Raw genomic sequence first — 15551 nt, forward strand, 5'->3', positions numbered from 1 at the left:
GCCAGATGAGTTGAGATCCTAGTTGGATCCAAAAGCTGAGAAGTGCATCTTTATTGGTTACTCTCTGCAGCAGCAGAAAGGATATAGATGCTATAACCCTTCTACTCGTAAGTTTACAGTGAGCAAAGATGTTGTTTTTGATGAGATGAGTAGCTGGTATAAACCAATAAATGTGATTGATAATGTAGATGCACAAAATGGTAATGCTGCACAAAATTCACAGCAGCAGTCACAAGATATTAGTGGACCTGGAGCGTCCTCTAGCAGTGGTTCACATTCTTTGCCATGGACAGGCAGATTGAGATCAAGAGAATCTTCTCAAAGCAATGCAGATGGTGGTATGCAGGTATCACGAAAAGAAAAAGAGAAGGTAGATCAGCCCTTGTTTGATGTGAATGCACGTCACTCTTATGTGGATGGTGAATCCAGTGGCTTAGAACAGAGCATTGATGATGAGTTGGGTATTCCTTCTATTGTTACACCTGGAGTAAGGAAGACCAGGGATGTTTTGAGAGCACTTGGGAGTGAACCTACTTTGCACAGGTCTACTAGAGCTAGGTATCCTATGGATAGGCTGAAATATGATGGATTTACAGCCATTCACTATGCATATATGGTCAAAGTGATACAGGAACCAGAACCCACTTCTTTTGAGCAAGCCATGGGAAAAGAAAAATGGGAGAAAGTCATGGATGAAGAAATGGATGCCTTGGAAGCAAATGCTACATGGGAATTGGTACCTTTGCCTAAAGATAAAAATGTAATTGGCTATAAGTGGGTTTATAAGGTGAAGCACAATGCAGATGGTTCTGTGAACAGGTACAAGGCAAGATTAGTAGTCAAGGGGTATGCACAAACATATGGCATTGATTATGAAGAAACATTCAGTCCGGTTGCAAGGATGGAAACCGTAAGAGCAGTCATTGCTATGGCTGCATCAAAGGAATGGTTTTTACATCAGATGGATGTAAAGAATGCCTTCTTGCATGGTGATTTGCAAGAAGAGGTATATATGGAGCAGCCACCAGGTTATGTGCATGCTGTTCATCCTGAGTTTGTTTGCAGGTTGAAGAAAGCCTTGTATGGCTTGAAGCAAACACCTAGAGCATGGTCTGACAAGATAGGACAGTATCTTGTCACTATTGGCTTTCAGATTTCCAAGGCAGATTTCTCACTTTATGTGAGAAAAATGGAGAAAGATATTATGCTACTTGTCATTTATGTTGATGATTTGATTATGACAGGTGACAGTGATGAAGATATCATTCATGTGAAAATGCTATTGAAGCAGAAGTTTGAGATGAAGGATTTGGAATAGCTACGTTATTTCTTGGGCATTGAGGTGATTAGATCACCAAGTGGGATACGGCTCTTGCAGAGGCAGTATGGATTGGACATGCTGTCCAAATATGGGATGACAGGCTATAAGCTTATTTCAGTTTCTTTGGAGCAGAATGTGAAGCTGAGCACAGATGCAGGTGAGCTTCTGGAATACCCTACTATGTACAGATGCATAATAGGAAGTTTGATTTATATGACTATTACCAGGCCAAATTTGAGCTATGCTGTTGGATTGGTAAGTCAGTTTATGTAGGCTCCAAGGAAACCGCATTTGGATGCGGCTAGACGCATACTCGGGTATGTGAAATCCACATTGCAGTATGGACTACTTTATGAGACTGGGGTTCAGATACAGTTGCATGGATACACTGATGCTGATTGGGCTGGTAGTATTTCTGATAGACGATCTACCAGTGGATATGTGTTCTCTTTTGGGAGTGCTGCAGTCACTTGGAGCAGCAAGAAACTGCCTACAGTTGCCTTGTCAAGCACAGAGGCTGAGTACAGGGGTGCAGCAATGGCTGCATGTGAGGTAGCTTGGTTGCATAAGCTACTTTATGATATGCATCAGCCTAAAAATGGGCCAGTTGTCATTTATTGTGACAACATGAGCAGTATACACTTGGCAAATAACCCAGTCTATCATGCTAGAACAAAGCACATTGAGGTGCATTATCACTATGTGCGGGAGAGGGTTTTACTAGGTCTTATTGATCTATTTTATGTCAGCACAGAGGATCAGGTAGCTGACATATTTACGAAGGCATTGGGCGCAAAGAAGCTGCGCAAGTTCAGAGACCTGCTTGGTGTGCAGGAATTAGGATTGAGCTCGAGGGGGAGTGTTGAGATATTGAGCTCCACTCGTGATATGCCAAGGTGACCGTTATGCATTTATGTCACCGACTTGTCAGTTGTAGATGCGGTTGGTACACCGCCCATGAATAATAGCTAGAAGACAGCTATCCTTATCTACTCTAGTTCGTGGCTCAGTTAGTATGCCACCTTAGTTAGTTGTCTTTGGTTTGAGACCCATATATAGGGTTCTTCTATTTCTTTGTATGAGACTTCTTTTTGGCTTACACAACTAAGAAGAGGAAAACTGTTTTCAGCCTCCACCCTTTTGTGTATTCCCCCATTGTGCAAGCAAGAAAGCTACAAGTGAGACTCCTTCCTTCTCTCCCACAATATTGACATGGTCATCCTGACAATGCCGCTTTTTTAACCCCCTTTGCCTCAAGTAGTATGTAAAAATGGCAGGAAGAATCTTAGTCTTGATAGTTAACATCACTTGGCATTTTCCTAATAAAGTGTAAGGTGTACCCCCATATGGGTTGACTTTGACAGTGGTAGGGGTCAATTGATGTTGACCAATATTGATCCAATTATTGTATGTCACGATGTTGTTAACGGCTCCCTCATCAATTAAAGTACCAATTGTATGCTTTTTCTTAGTCATGAGTTTGACCCTAAGGTAGATAGGATGTACAGTTTCCTTGTCTTTGGGATCAAGCCCTATGATTTTCACAACTCGCATAGCGATCGGCCGTAGCAATATTGATGGCTCATGCAATGGATGGGCTAGTGAATAGTAAATTTTTATGTGGCTACCATTGAACAAGCTGATGCCTTCTCCTCGAGAGTCTATCTTGAGCTTCACATTAATAATTTTGCTATTAGAGGTCTTGGCCCTATCCTCAAGTGGGCCAAGACCTCTTAAATTCATCTTCTGTTTATGGCATTTAATGGAGAAGAGAAATACTAGGTTGTCCTCCTTGAAGTCTCACTATTTGACATCCTTGTCAAACAAAAATTTGTGTCTTGCCTTTTTGTAAATCAATATATGTATCACTAGTAGCCTCATTTTTGAAGAGCATTTGAGTTCCATCAAGCACAAGCTAGGAAAAACTCAACCAACATTATGGTGTCAATTCCATAGGTCAGTTTAAAAAGGGTTTGGTCAATCTTATAGGCCATTTGATATGCCCACAAGGCTACTATGTGTTTATTGTCCTAGTTCCTTTGAGCTGTCTTGGTCAACACATTGATTAGGATTTTATTTGTAGTTTCAACTGAGTCATTTTCTTAAGGGTAATAGAGAGGATATTTCTTATGAATGACCATGAATGTGGACAACAAGTGCACAATCACTTCGTTGATGTAGTGCATATCTTGGTTACTCACAATCTTGAGGGGATAGTCAAATCAAGGGATTACATGTTCCCATAAGAGCTTCACTATTCTCCTAGTGCCACTATTACGAGTGGCCCTTGCCTTAGCCCATTTTGTCAAGTAGTTAGTCGTGGTAATTATAAATATAGCATGTGAATATTAGGCTATAGGGCTTACAAGTCTGATGAAATTGATCCCGATTTCTCAAAAAGTTGGCAGGCATGAGTTCCATCTTACCTTTTTGCATAGGTACTTTTATACATTGACATTCATCATCACAATGTTTTCCAAACTTTAGTATATCATGGAAGAGGATGGGTTACTATAATTGAGACTATAGGATTTTTCATACAATTGAGTCTCTATCAAAGTGTCCTTTGGCCACATGTACTTCTACTAGGACTTTATGCATCTCATGCTCATAAATGCACCTTCTTAGCAAGCCAACTTGACCTAGTTGGTACAATTTCCCAACAAAATCATCTAATAGGATTGCGCTTTGAGAATAAAGTGACAAAGTCAAGGCTTCTCAATTGGACAATCATATATTCTTTCTCTAGCACTTCTACAATGTCATTGCCCAATATGAGGTAAGCTCTTTATATAGGTCTTCTCCATAGAAATTTTTAAATAACTCTACATCAGGATGATGATCCACAATGCAATTTTTTGTATATTCTCCATTAGGCACTAGAGAGAAGTGATTAGCCATATAGTTGTTGGGGGTAAAGGAGGCTCTGCCTAGCCGCCCGTGTATTACTACACTGGCAATATCTGCCACTGCACACTGCAGGTGGCGGGCGCCCCATCACCATCATTTTATTCTTTATTCTTTTAGTGACAGTTTGAATAAAGGAATGCCTAGTCACACATTGTGACTATTGGAGTTCCCATTTTGTGTCTCTATCTCTTTCTTGCTCCTGCACTCCCGCCATAGCTCTTCCAAGCAAGCTTCAGTCCTTCTCACCTTTCAACGAGTATTAGATCATGGATTCATGACTATTGGAGTTCCCATTTTGTGTCTCTCTCTCTTTCTTGCTCTTGTGCTCCCACCATAGCTCTTCCAAGCAAGCTTCAGTCCTTCTCACCTTTCAACTATGATTGTTGGAGTTCCCATTTTGTGGCTCTCTCTCTTTCTTGCTCTTGCGCTCTCGCCATAGCTCTTCCAAGAAAGCTTTAGTCCTTCTCACCTTTTAAGTGGTATCAAAGCATGGATTCATGACTACTCGAGCTTGGTTCATGGCGTCTTCAGCTTCCTATTGATTAGCTACACTCATTGGGTCTCATTTTCAGTAGCCATAGTCGACTCTCTTGAGCTCCCGTCACTCCTTGACTTCGACCACCTTCCCGGCCCCCTTGGCATCCTCAGGGCATTCCAACAAAGGTATTCATTCACCTTCTTTAGGGTTACATGCTGGTTACAAGTCTACAGGTTTGAGAAGAAGGAGGCAGCACCATTGTATCTTGCTAGCTCCATATCTTGACATAGGCCTTTGTGGGGAACCTTAGGCTTGTTGTGTGCCTTCTTTGGCACCCCCTTGAGCTTCCTACCACCCTGAATAGCACAAAAATGTGAGCAGAAGCCCCATACAATCAGCGTGAATTTGTGCCAGTTTATGGCAGCCCTTGGACAGCTCATCCCAATCATTGGCAACCTCATTTGGGTGTACTATACACTTGGTTTATGCTTGGTATTTGATCCCGATCCCTGGCATTGAGCATTGATGTGATTTACTTTAGGTTTTGGAATGTTATACACAATTTACAAGCAACCCACAATAGTGCTACATTAGCATTTTATGTGTGGACCACTTTGGCATTGACATTGGTTGCCCGGTTGGTCCCGAATGCTCCCCGAATGATTGGGGAATGTATGCCTATGATGTGAGATACTTTTGGGGCTGAATTTTCTCACTCATTGGCTATTTTATACAGTCCATAGAGAGCCCAAAAACAGGGCAGCCCCCTATCATTACATTTTATGCTTATACTACATGGTCATTTGATGCCGGATTATGCTAGGCTAGTGCCTATACATATGGGAAAGTATGCATATGGTTTGCCAATGGTTTTGAGCTTGGATTGAGCCACTGTTTGCTCAATTTTGGACTTTTATTTGCTATTGGAATATTCATGGATGAAGCTCATTTGCTTATGTTTAGATATGCTTATTGGATTCAGGCTATATCTTGGATGTATACATTGATGTAGTGACTCTAAGGGATCGACATAGAGCTTGGATTTGCTCTCGGATCATTGGTTGAGTTTGAGCTCACTTCTCATAGCATTTGGATCTCCATCTTTGATGTACTTATGGCATGTACTTTGTTTGTGTATGACCAGTCTTGACATGCTTGGCTTATGCCATCTCTATACATGCTAGTTACAATGTCTTGGAGTTGATTGCTACTGCGACTTACTTGGGCTTGATATTTGATTACACGGAGCTTACTTTGGCTATTTCTTAGCTTGGCAAAGTTATAGTTTGGATGTACTTGATGTTTATGGATGCTACGGAGCCTATATGCTCGGGATGTCTCATTGATGCTTGATCTTGGACACTTGTCATCAATGGTGCACTCTTACATGCTTTGTTCGAGCTTTCTTGCTTGATACTTACAGATTTTGTGCTAGTGGGAGCGTCTTTGGATGCTTGACAGACATTGAGCATGCGGTTTATGCTACTTGAGCATTTGGACACTTGAGATTGGGATCTTCACTTGGATGTTGCATGGTTGATATGCCGTGGTCCTCACAGATGTAGTTGGGCTGATTTGGGCTTTGCACTCCCTGAGCATACACCTATTTGTGTTAGGTCTTGCTAGTGTTGTGTACACTTTGCCCTATTACATAGGGGGTGTGTCTGCTTATTGACAGATTCATTTGACATGCTTGGGTGTTTTCTCAATATCCGTATGATTGTCACGTGCTGATTTATGCCTGCTTGATGCCAGCTATGCTTTGACAGTTAGTGGTTGACTTGATGCATTCATTTTGCCTACAGTTTGCTCTCATTGTACCTGGTTGTAATTTATTACAGCAAGCATTTATATATGGACTAACATGGAATTTTCATGTTGAATCATCCTAATTTTATGTACTTTTGATGGTACTTGGTGGACATCATCATTAGCTATCAGTTCCTGGTCATTTTGCCTTGGTTTTGGTGGTATTTTGGTTGTTTACAGCAGAAAACAGTAAGCAGTTTTGAACTACCTGCACTGTTTCAACTTGCAGTATGGCATCTTCTTCCACTGGCAGTGCTATCTTCAACATCACTAAGCTTGATGGTACGAACTATGCCTATTAGAAGAGCCAAGTTTGGCAAGTATTGGTGTAGAAATCGTAGATAAAACCACTAAGGTTGCATGGAGAGCAACCTGAAACTATGATTGATGACGAATGGATGGAGCTTGATGAATTATGCAAGTCCACCCTCATCTTATTTCTCACTGAACAGGTGCATTACAGTGCGGTTGAGGAAGCACAGAATGCTTGGTAGCTTTGGGATAACATCAAAGAATCCTCTATGACAAGAAAAGTCCAGTAAGTCAGATGTATTGGCTAAAGCAACTTATGGACCTGCACATGAAGGAGAATATGACGATGTCTACTCATTTGAGCCAGTTCCATGCTATACTCAAGAATTTGACTTCGCAAGGTGTTATCTTTAATGATGAGGTTACTCCATTGTTTTTTCTTGGGACTCTAAGTGAGTCATGGGATGTATTCCGCATTGCCTTATGTACTCCTACTACTATTCTGAACTTTCTTGATGTAGAGAGTGCTCTTTTGCTGGAAGAGATCAACCATAAGAACTTGGATACCTCTCATGTGTCGCATGCTTTGACTGTTAGAGACAGAGATGGTAATGGAAAGAATGGCCATGGAAATGGCCGTGTCAAAGACTCATAGAAGTCTAGGTCCAAGTCATGTGGTAAGTTGCGCACCAAGTCTCATGGGAGAAATGCTAATGTGACATGCCATCATTGCGGCAAGAAGGGTCATATACGCCCACAGTGTCATGAGTTGCCCAATGAGAAGCACAAAGAGAAGGGGAAAGACAAAGTACAGGAAAAGTCCTTTGATCACGGCATGGTACTTGCAAAATCCACTGTGAAAAACAAGGAAATAAATGTCATGCAGACTGAGGACTCCGATGGGGAGTACATACTTGCAGCTAGTTCTTGTGATGCTACGCTGTTGACCAAGGTCCACCACTCTATGTATGCGCAGTGCTGGCTTTTGGATTCTGGTGCTTCATTTCATGTTACACCATGCCATGAGTGGTTCCACTCCTACCGCATTGTCTCTAGTTCAGTTCACTTGGGTGATGATATGTCACTTACTATTGTTAGCATTGGGGATGTACGGCTGCAGTTCTCTACTGGCAGTACTTTTTTGTTACAGGATGTATGCCATGTACTTGCACTTACATGCAATCTTATGTCTACAAGGCAGCTTGATGATGTTGGGTTTCATGTCTCTTTTGGGGATTCTAAATAAAAGATCACACGTGGCAGACTTGTGCTTGCTAGAGGTTTCATCCCTTTGTTGACCATGTCTTGTCAGTGGGTTCCATCCCACATGTATCTCTTTGGCATGCCCGTTTAGGCCATATGTCTTTGAAGGGAATGAAAATGCTTTCTGGTTTGCAATAATTATTGTCCCTTGATTATGCATGTTTTAATTCATGTAAGCATTGTCTTTATGGCAAATATACTAGGAATACACAATAAGGAGTCTGGTAGGACACACATGAGTGAGCCCCTGGCATTGGTATATTCGGATGTCTATAGGCCCATGCCTTGTTAGTCTATGGGTGATGCAAAGTATTTTGTGACATTTATTGGTGATTTTTTGCATAAAATCTGGGCTTATCCCATTAAGCTTAAGTCAAATGTCTTGGCTGTGCTTTAGAGGTGGCTTGCATTGGTTGAAAACCAGACTAGGCATAGGCTGAAATGCCTTAGGACTGACAATGGGGGAGAATATGTGTCACGTGTCTTTGAGCAGCTATGTGACGAAAGGGGGTATTAAGTGTCAATTGACTACCCCCTATACCCCACCCCAGAATGGTTTGGCTGAGTGAATGAATAGAACCATCCAAGAGCATGTACGCATTATACTTAGCTATGCAGGCCTACCACAGAGCTTTTGGACTGAAGCAGTCAGCACAGTTGCACATATCATAAATAGATCACCTTCCAGTGGTTTGGATTTCCAGGTTGCAGAGAAGGTATGGATTGGGAAACCTCCATCTTATGCGCATCTACGTGTCTTTAGATGTGACGCATATTGCCATGTGCCCAAGGACAAGCGTAGTAAGATGCATCCTAAGAGTGTCAAATGCATTTTCCTTGGCTATGGAGATGCATGGGAGATGGGTTACTGCCTTTGGGATCCGTAGGCATGGAAAGTCATCCGCAGCCATGATGTAGTCTTCCATGAAGAAAAGTGTTATAAGGTCTGAGATTCACGCTCGACTTTCTTATATACTTAAAATATATATGGCGAATATTATGTTGGCATAGAGGGAGAATAGATAAGAGAAAAGAAAGATGTAGAGAGAGTGAGAGAGGTAGAGAAATCGGCAACACGCTAGGGACTAGAAGATGGGCCAGTCCCCCCCCTTGTGGAGTTATATTATTGACAAGGAGCAAGCTCCTCCGTTACACATAAGCCAGTTCTTACTTGTAGATCTTGGAAACAAGATCACAATTGCTTGCACATTATATAACCAACTAACACTTGCAAAACTTGGAAGTTGGTACCTTTTGATCCTTCTTGAGTCTCCTTCTGTCCTACACAATACGTGTAGGGCTCTCCTCTTGGCGCTTGATTTTAGCAGAGCTTCTGCAGCACTTGCACCTTCTCTCATCCTCTTGGAACTTGATTTTAGCAGAGCTTTCGTAGCACTTCTACCTTCTCTTCTCGTCTTGGAACTTGATTTCAGCAGAGCTTCTGTAGCACTTGCACCTTCTCTTCTCCTCTTGGATGCATGCAAAGTGATGCTTCCTTTACCTCCCTCACACCCAAGGAAAGTCTCCTCTTTTATAGACTTTCAAGATCTTCTCTTCTTGGAGAGAGACTTGAGTTGATCTCCATGCAAGATGTGGTTGCTCCAAGACCTACTCTGGAGCACTAATTTTGAGATATCTCTCTGTGTATTGTTTAGATGAAAAAACGTCGAACATGAAAGTTGTAGATCTCGCTATTTCCAATAACCTTTACAACCCTTTTTTAAAGATCATCTTTCTATCGCAAGATATTTTAAAAATGGATTCACCATGTCTTTTTTAAAAAGAACAGCTTCTCAAACTGTACTCTTAACTTGTGGTCCATGCAACTACCTTAAGGAGAGTTCATTAAATTGCCTTGGGCCTCAACCTTAAGATTGACTTCCACACAAAAGCTTGTGTCTTTTCAGACCTTAGAAAGAGAAAATCACTTCTCTCCTCAATTCCAGAGGATCACGTCTCTTGTCTTTCTTAGTGAGAGAATTACCTCTCTTGTCTTTCTTAATGAAAGAAAAGACCTTAAACCTTGACTTGTAAGGGAGAGGATGACCCCAAATGAATGTAATGCTCATTACATACAAGTAAACATTCCCAAGCGTCCCTGGATGCACACATAAATACATATACAAAATGCTAATGCACTTCCTCTTCTTAAAACTTAATCCATATTCATTTATGTGTAACTCCTTGGTTCTTGTGGAAGAGTAGCTAGCCACCTCCTTTGTTTAGGGGACAAATTTGGTTGGGAAAGGAAGTATTTCAGCGCACGATGATCGCTCTTCACCTTGAAATGGCTGCCATATATATAGTGATGCCACTTTTTGATGGCTTGCAAAATTGCCAACATCTCTTGTTCATAGACATGTAGTTGATGCTCCTTGTCATCAAGCTTGAGACTTTCATAGGCTATAACTCCATGGTCTTGATACAAAACAGCCCCAACTCCTCTTCCTCTACTAGCATCCGCACATATACTGAATTCCTTAGAGAAATTTGGGCATACAAGAATAGGTGCTGAAACTAATAGAGATTTCAACTCATTGAAGCTCTTATCGATTATGGAGTCCCAAAAAAAAACCTCTTTCTTCAACCTATCGGTCAAAGGAGCTACCACATGAGCATAAATTTTTATAAACCTTCTATAGAATGAAGATAATCCAAGGAAACCTCTCAAGGAAGTAGAATTTGTAGGAGTAGGCCACTCTTTGACACATTTCACCTTGTTAGGATCCACACGAATGCCTTGCTCTCCCACAATGTGACCCAAGTATTCCACTTTATCTTCCATGAAAGAACACTTTGATATTTTGGCAAAGAGTGTATGTCTTTGTAATGTGTCAAAGACCTCTCGTATATGCATTGAATACTCATCCTTGGATTTGCTATAAATGGGGATCTCATCAAAGAATACAAGGAGTGTTTTGAACAAGAAAGGCTGCAATATCTTATTCATGAGTGCTTGAAAAGTAGCGGGTGCATTTGAAAGCCCAAATGGCATGACCAAGAACTGGTATAACCCTCTTTCAATCCTAAAGGCTGTTTTATACTCATCCCCTTCCTTCATTTGAATTTGATGATAGCCCGAACAAAGATCAATCTTGGTGAAGACCTTTGAATCTTTGAGCTCATCCAAGAGGTCATCAATGCAAGGAGTCGGGTATCTATTCTTCACCATGGACTTGTTAAGCTCCCTATAATTAATGCACATGCGAAAAGATCCATCTTTTTTCTAACCAAGAGCACAGGAGAGGAAAACGAAGATTGACTTGGCTGAATTAAACCCATTTGCAGCAACTCTTTAACTCGTCTTTCCACCTCTCCCTTTCAAACTTTGACAAGTGATAGGGAGGTTTGTTGATGGGTTTTGTGTTGGACAGCAAGTCAATAGGGTGGTCTACATCTCTCTTTGGAGGAAAAGATGATGGTTACTGAAATAAATCTTTGTATTCCTCAAATAGCTCTTCCATTCTTGGATATTTTTGCTTTGAAGAAGACGATGGCTTATTTGGTGACAACTCTTCATCCACTTTCACAAGAAAAAGAGTGAATATGCATGACCATGCATTGATTTCTTTACGCATCTTCTTCATAGAGATTAGCTCCATTTGCTTTTGACTAATGCTCTTCAATATTGTAGGTTTTCCATTCCATTGGAATTCCATCAGCATGTTTTGCAAGTCCAAATAAAATTTTCCAATGGTTTTCAACCAATTGCAGCCAATGACAATACCTATGGGACCCATTTTCAAAGTGATCAAGTCCACTTCCATAATACATGAAGGAGATAGAGTAATAGGAGTGTGCAGACATACTTCATTACTTGATTCATAAGCTCCATTAGCAACTTGAATCTTCAATGGTACTTGCATTTGTTGAGGAAGCAATCTCAACCCATGCAAAGATTTGATATTAATGAAGCTATGGGTGCTCCCGTATCAATCAAAAGGCGAACCGTTCTACCATTGATCAGCCCCTCAAGTCTAAGGCTGTTTTCTCCTTTATAGCCGGTCCATGAATCATGAGAGGTTGTACATAAAGAACCACCCGGATCAAAAGGAAAACTGTCAACAATATCATAAAATTCATCATTATTTCCTTCATCTTTGTCATGCATGTCTTCAACCATAGGGTTTGCTTCCACATGAAATACATTCCTCTCTTCACTTTCATCCTCATTCGGCTCATCGATGATGAAAAAGTTAAGCTTGTTATTTTTGGATTTGCATTTCAGTCTATGGTCTTATGTCCACTTTTCTCCACACTTGAAACATAACCCTTTGGCCCTCATGTCTCTAATTTGTTCATTTGAAAGAACTTTGCTGTAAGTGCTGTTTTGAGATCCCTTTTGTGCATTTTCAACCCTTGCAAAGCTTTGTTTTGCTTCAGCCATTGGTCTATAACCATTTCCTCCACTTGGTTTTGGTCCATAGACCATTGGATATGTAGGCAACTTGCTGTAATTACTGATGTAGGTACTAGTTCCCTTCCTTCTTGCCTATAAACATCCCTTTGCTAGTTGAAATGTGCTCCAACCCTTGAAGGCTAATTAGGTAATGAATACCATGCATTTTTTGGCTGAACCCCCATTGATTCTCTTCTATATTTCTGCCCACCTTTCAGCATATAAAATGGCTTCACGAATTGTCTTGGGCTGCATTGCACCTACTTTCGAAGAGAGGACTAAATCTAAACAAAAGATGTATTTGTTTAACTTGGCCAAATCATCAATCCCTTCAATTTACATAGAAAGATTAAGGAACATATTAGAGTAATCACGAACGGACATGCCCTTTTGTTGAAGACCATACTATCTTCTTTGCAATCTTTCTTTCTCCATTGGAGAGACAAACACTTTTAACATTGCCTTCTTAAAATCCTCCCAAGAAGCAAAATTGTGACCAATTGTTTACATATATCTCCACCATGTATGCGCGTAGCCTTCAAGATGGAGTGCCGCAAAATAGATCTTGGCTTCATCATTTCGAGGGAAAAGTGTGAAGTACATCTCTAATTTGTTTACCCATTCTTCCCACTCCGTTGGAGATGCATTATCCCCCTTGAAGTTGGAAATGGTAATCTTTTCTTTGTACTCCCTTTCGTTATAGGTTGGCTGGAAATTGTTGGAGTGCTGGCCAAGAGTTGATTGTCTCCAAGAATCTCTATTCATTGAATCTCTTCCAAAAGATTTTGGTCTAGAAGTATTACCACCATGATTCGGTTGTCCCAATCCAAAAGAATGATGCTATCCATTTACGACTTGTCTTTGTTGATGATATCATGAAATGACATTCTTTCATCAAATCTTCCACTTTTATCATGAAAATACAATTCTTTTTGCTTAATAGTAGATTGACAAGGAAAATATTTTTAGAAGGGGTCACATCCATGAAACTCCTCATTCTCTTCTTCTCTTAAGTCCTCCTCTTCTTCATAAGCAACCTCATGTCTTGAATTGAATTGAGGACGAGGATGATGCTTTGATGACATTGGTGGGGCTGATAATGAGCACTCTTCAATGTTGATGGCTCCCCCTTCTCAAAGGTTGACATTATAGGCTGATCCATCCCCTTTCCTTTCATATTGGAGGGCTGGGCTGAAGCATTTTCAATATGTGAAGTGGATACATTTGGTGGGAAAGATGTGGTTTGAGTTTTCAAGTCCTTGATAGCTGCCACTACATCTTCAAATCCACTCTTCATAAATTTGACGAGCTGCTGAAGTCCATCCAATTTGTTGGATGTGTTCTCAACCTTTTCCAAGGATTTGGATAGTTGCTCATAATGATCATGCATCCCAATGTTCAGCATATGCATCTCTCTTGAAAGAATAGAGTCTTCAAAAGGTTCATGAGACAAGGGATTTCCATCATTACCCATTCGTGCACTATGAGCATTACCAATGCTTACAACATCGCCTTGTTGGTCATGATTGAGGGCTTCATTAGTGTTTTTTTAATCATCGATATATTCTCTAATGTCTTCTTGAATGGTCTTCATGACTTGATCTTTTCTTTTGTTTTTAGCCATTATGGATAGGTGTTGTCAAAATGACAGTGGGGAAGAAAACTGTCAATAACTTGCTTAGTATTGGACCAATGACAATGGTTTTGTGATCCAAAGGAAGCTTATATAGTAGGGGTACTCTAGATTTAGCAAGATCTTAGCTTACAATAGGGAATATGGGTGAAATAAACTCAAACAGTATACCCTTGTCAGTCCCATTAGACCCCCTATTAGAAAATTTGCTATAACTTTTGCTTCTGGAGTCCGATTACTGAAATTTCTAATTCAAATCAAATTTTGATATCCCCTCTTAAAATCAAGATATCAAGCTCCCAAATCAAATCAAACTTATAGCAGTGACTCACTACTTTACGATTTTATTCCACTTATCACTTGATTCTATTCTTAGTCAAATTGCATTCAATCCATCAAGAAATCAAGGTTAGGATTAGGCAAAAAATTTCCAACAAATGGAGTAGATTATAAACAATTGGCTTTTGATTTTTTATTGAGATGGATGAAAAGAATTCAGCACAACATCATTCAGCCCTAAGTTGGGGGTCTAAATGCAATCAAATGGTAATTCTTAAATGGGACTACTCTTAATTCTCCCTTTTCAACAATTGGATGTCTTAAAAAATTGGATATTAAAGGGATTAAGAGTGAAATTTAGAAATAACTCTTTCATTGTTGGAAGATGATTATGGAAACTCCAATTACCATTTGATACTTGAAATTCATGATCTCCCGCTTGATGTAGCCAAGAATATCCTCAAATTGCAATCTCCATGATGAATATGCTGCTCATAGACTCTGATTTTCCTTCAAGAAAGATCCAATATCAAATTCAATCACAATCCATCTTGACTATTCCATTATTGAGTAACATAGATGCTTCTTTAGGATTAGAGTCAATGATGCTTTGCTCTATTATATGTCCATTGGTGTCATAGTTGATTGTTTCAAGTTCATGGCTTGAGGCTCCTCCTTTAGATTCACAATCGGTGTAAGAACTTTTTGTGTTTGATTCACTGGAAGATTCATTATCAGATGGTGCCCTATGGTATAGAGTATTGCTCTCATCTAGAAGGGCCCAATTATATAAAAGGTTCAAGTTGAACATCTTGGTTCACTTTCACTTTGGAGCATCCAAGAGTTCTTCAACACGTTTTAAGTCTGCACTAAGATTATTTCATAATTTTCTCTTCAAGAACTCTAATATTTTCATTAGTTCCAATTTATTGGTAGTCACCTAATAGATTAAGTGGCATTATGTTTGCATTCCGAAGTGGTATCATCATCTGATGCTTCCATTTTGAAAAGTACAAGTGGCACTAAATACATGATTGTTGAGCTAGTGGAGGGTTTCCATCTATGATAATCAACATATAGATACATGATGCCACACTTTGATACCTTAAATTATCCTTGTCTTTGTTAGCTTGTTCTTTCTTAGGAGATTTCACTGAAATATGTCTTGGGTGGCCACAAGTCCAATAGAAGAGAGGTTTCTGTATCC

This window comes from Lygodium microphyllum, chromosome 4 (genome assembly GCF_053477565.2).
Source record: "Lygodium microphyllum isolate KBCC chromosome 4, Lygodium_microphyllum_v1.1.10, whole genome shotgun sequence".
In the NCBI taxonomy this organism is placed as follows: domain Eukaryota; kingdom Viridiplantae; phylum Streptophyta; class Polypodiopsida; order Schizaeales; family Lygodiaceae; genus Lygodium; species Lygodium microphyllum.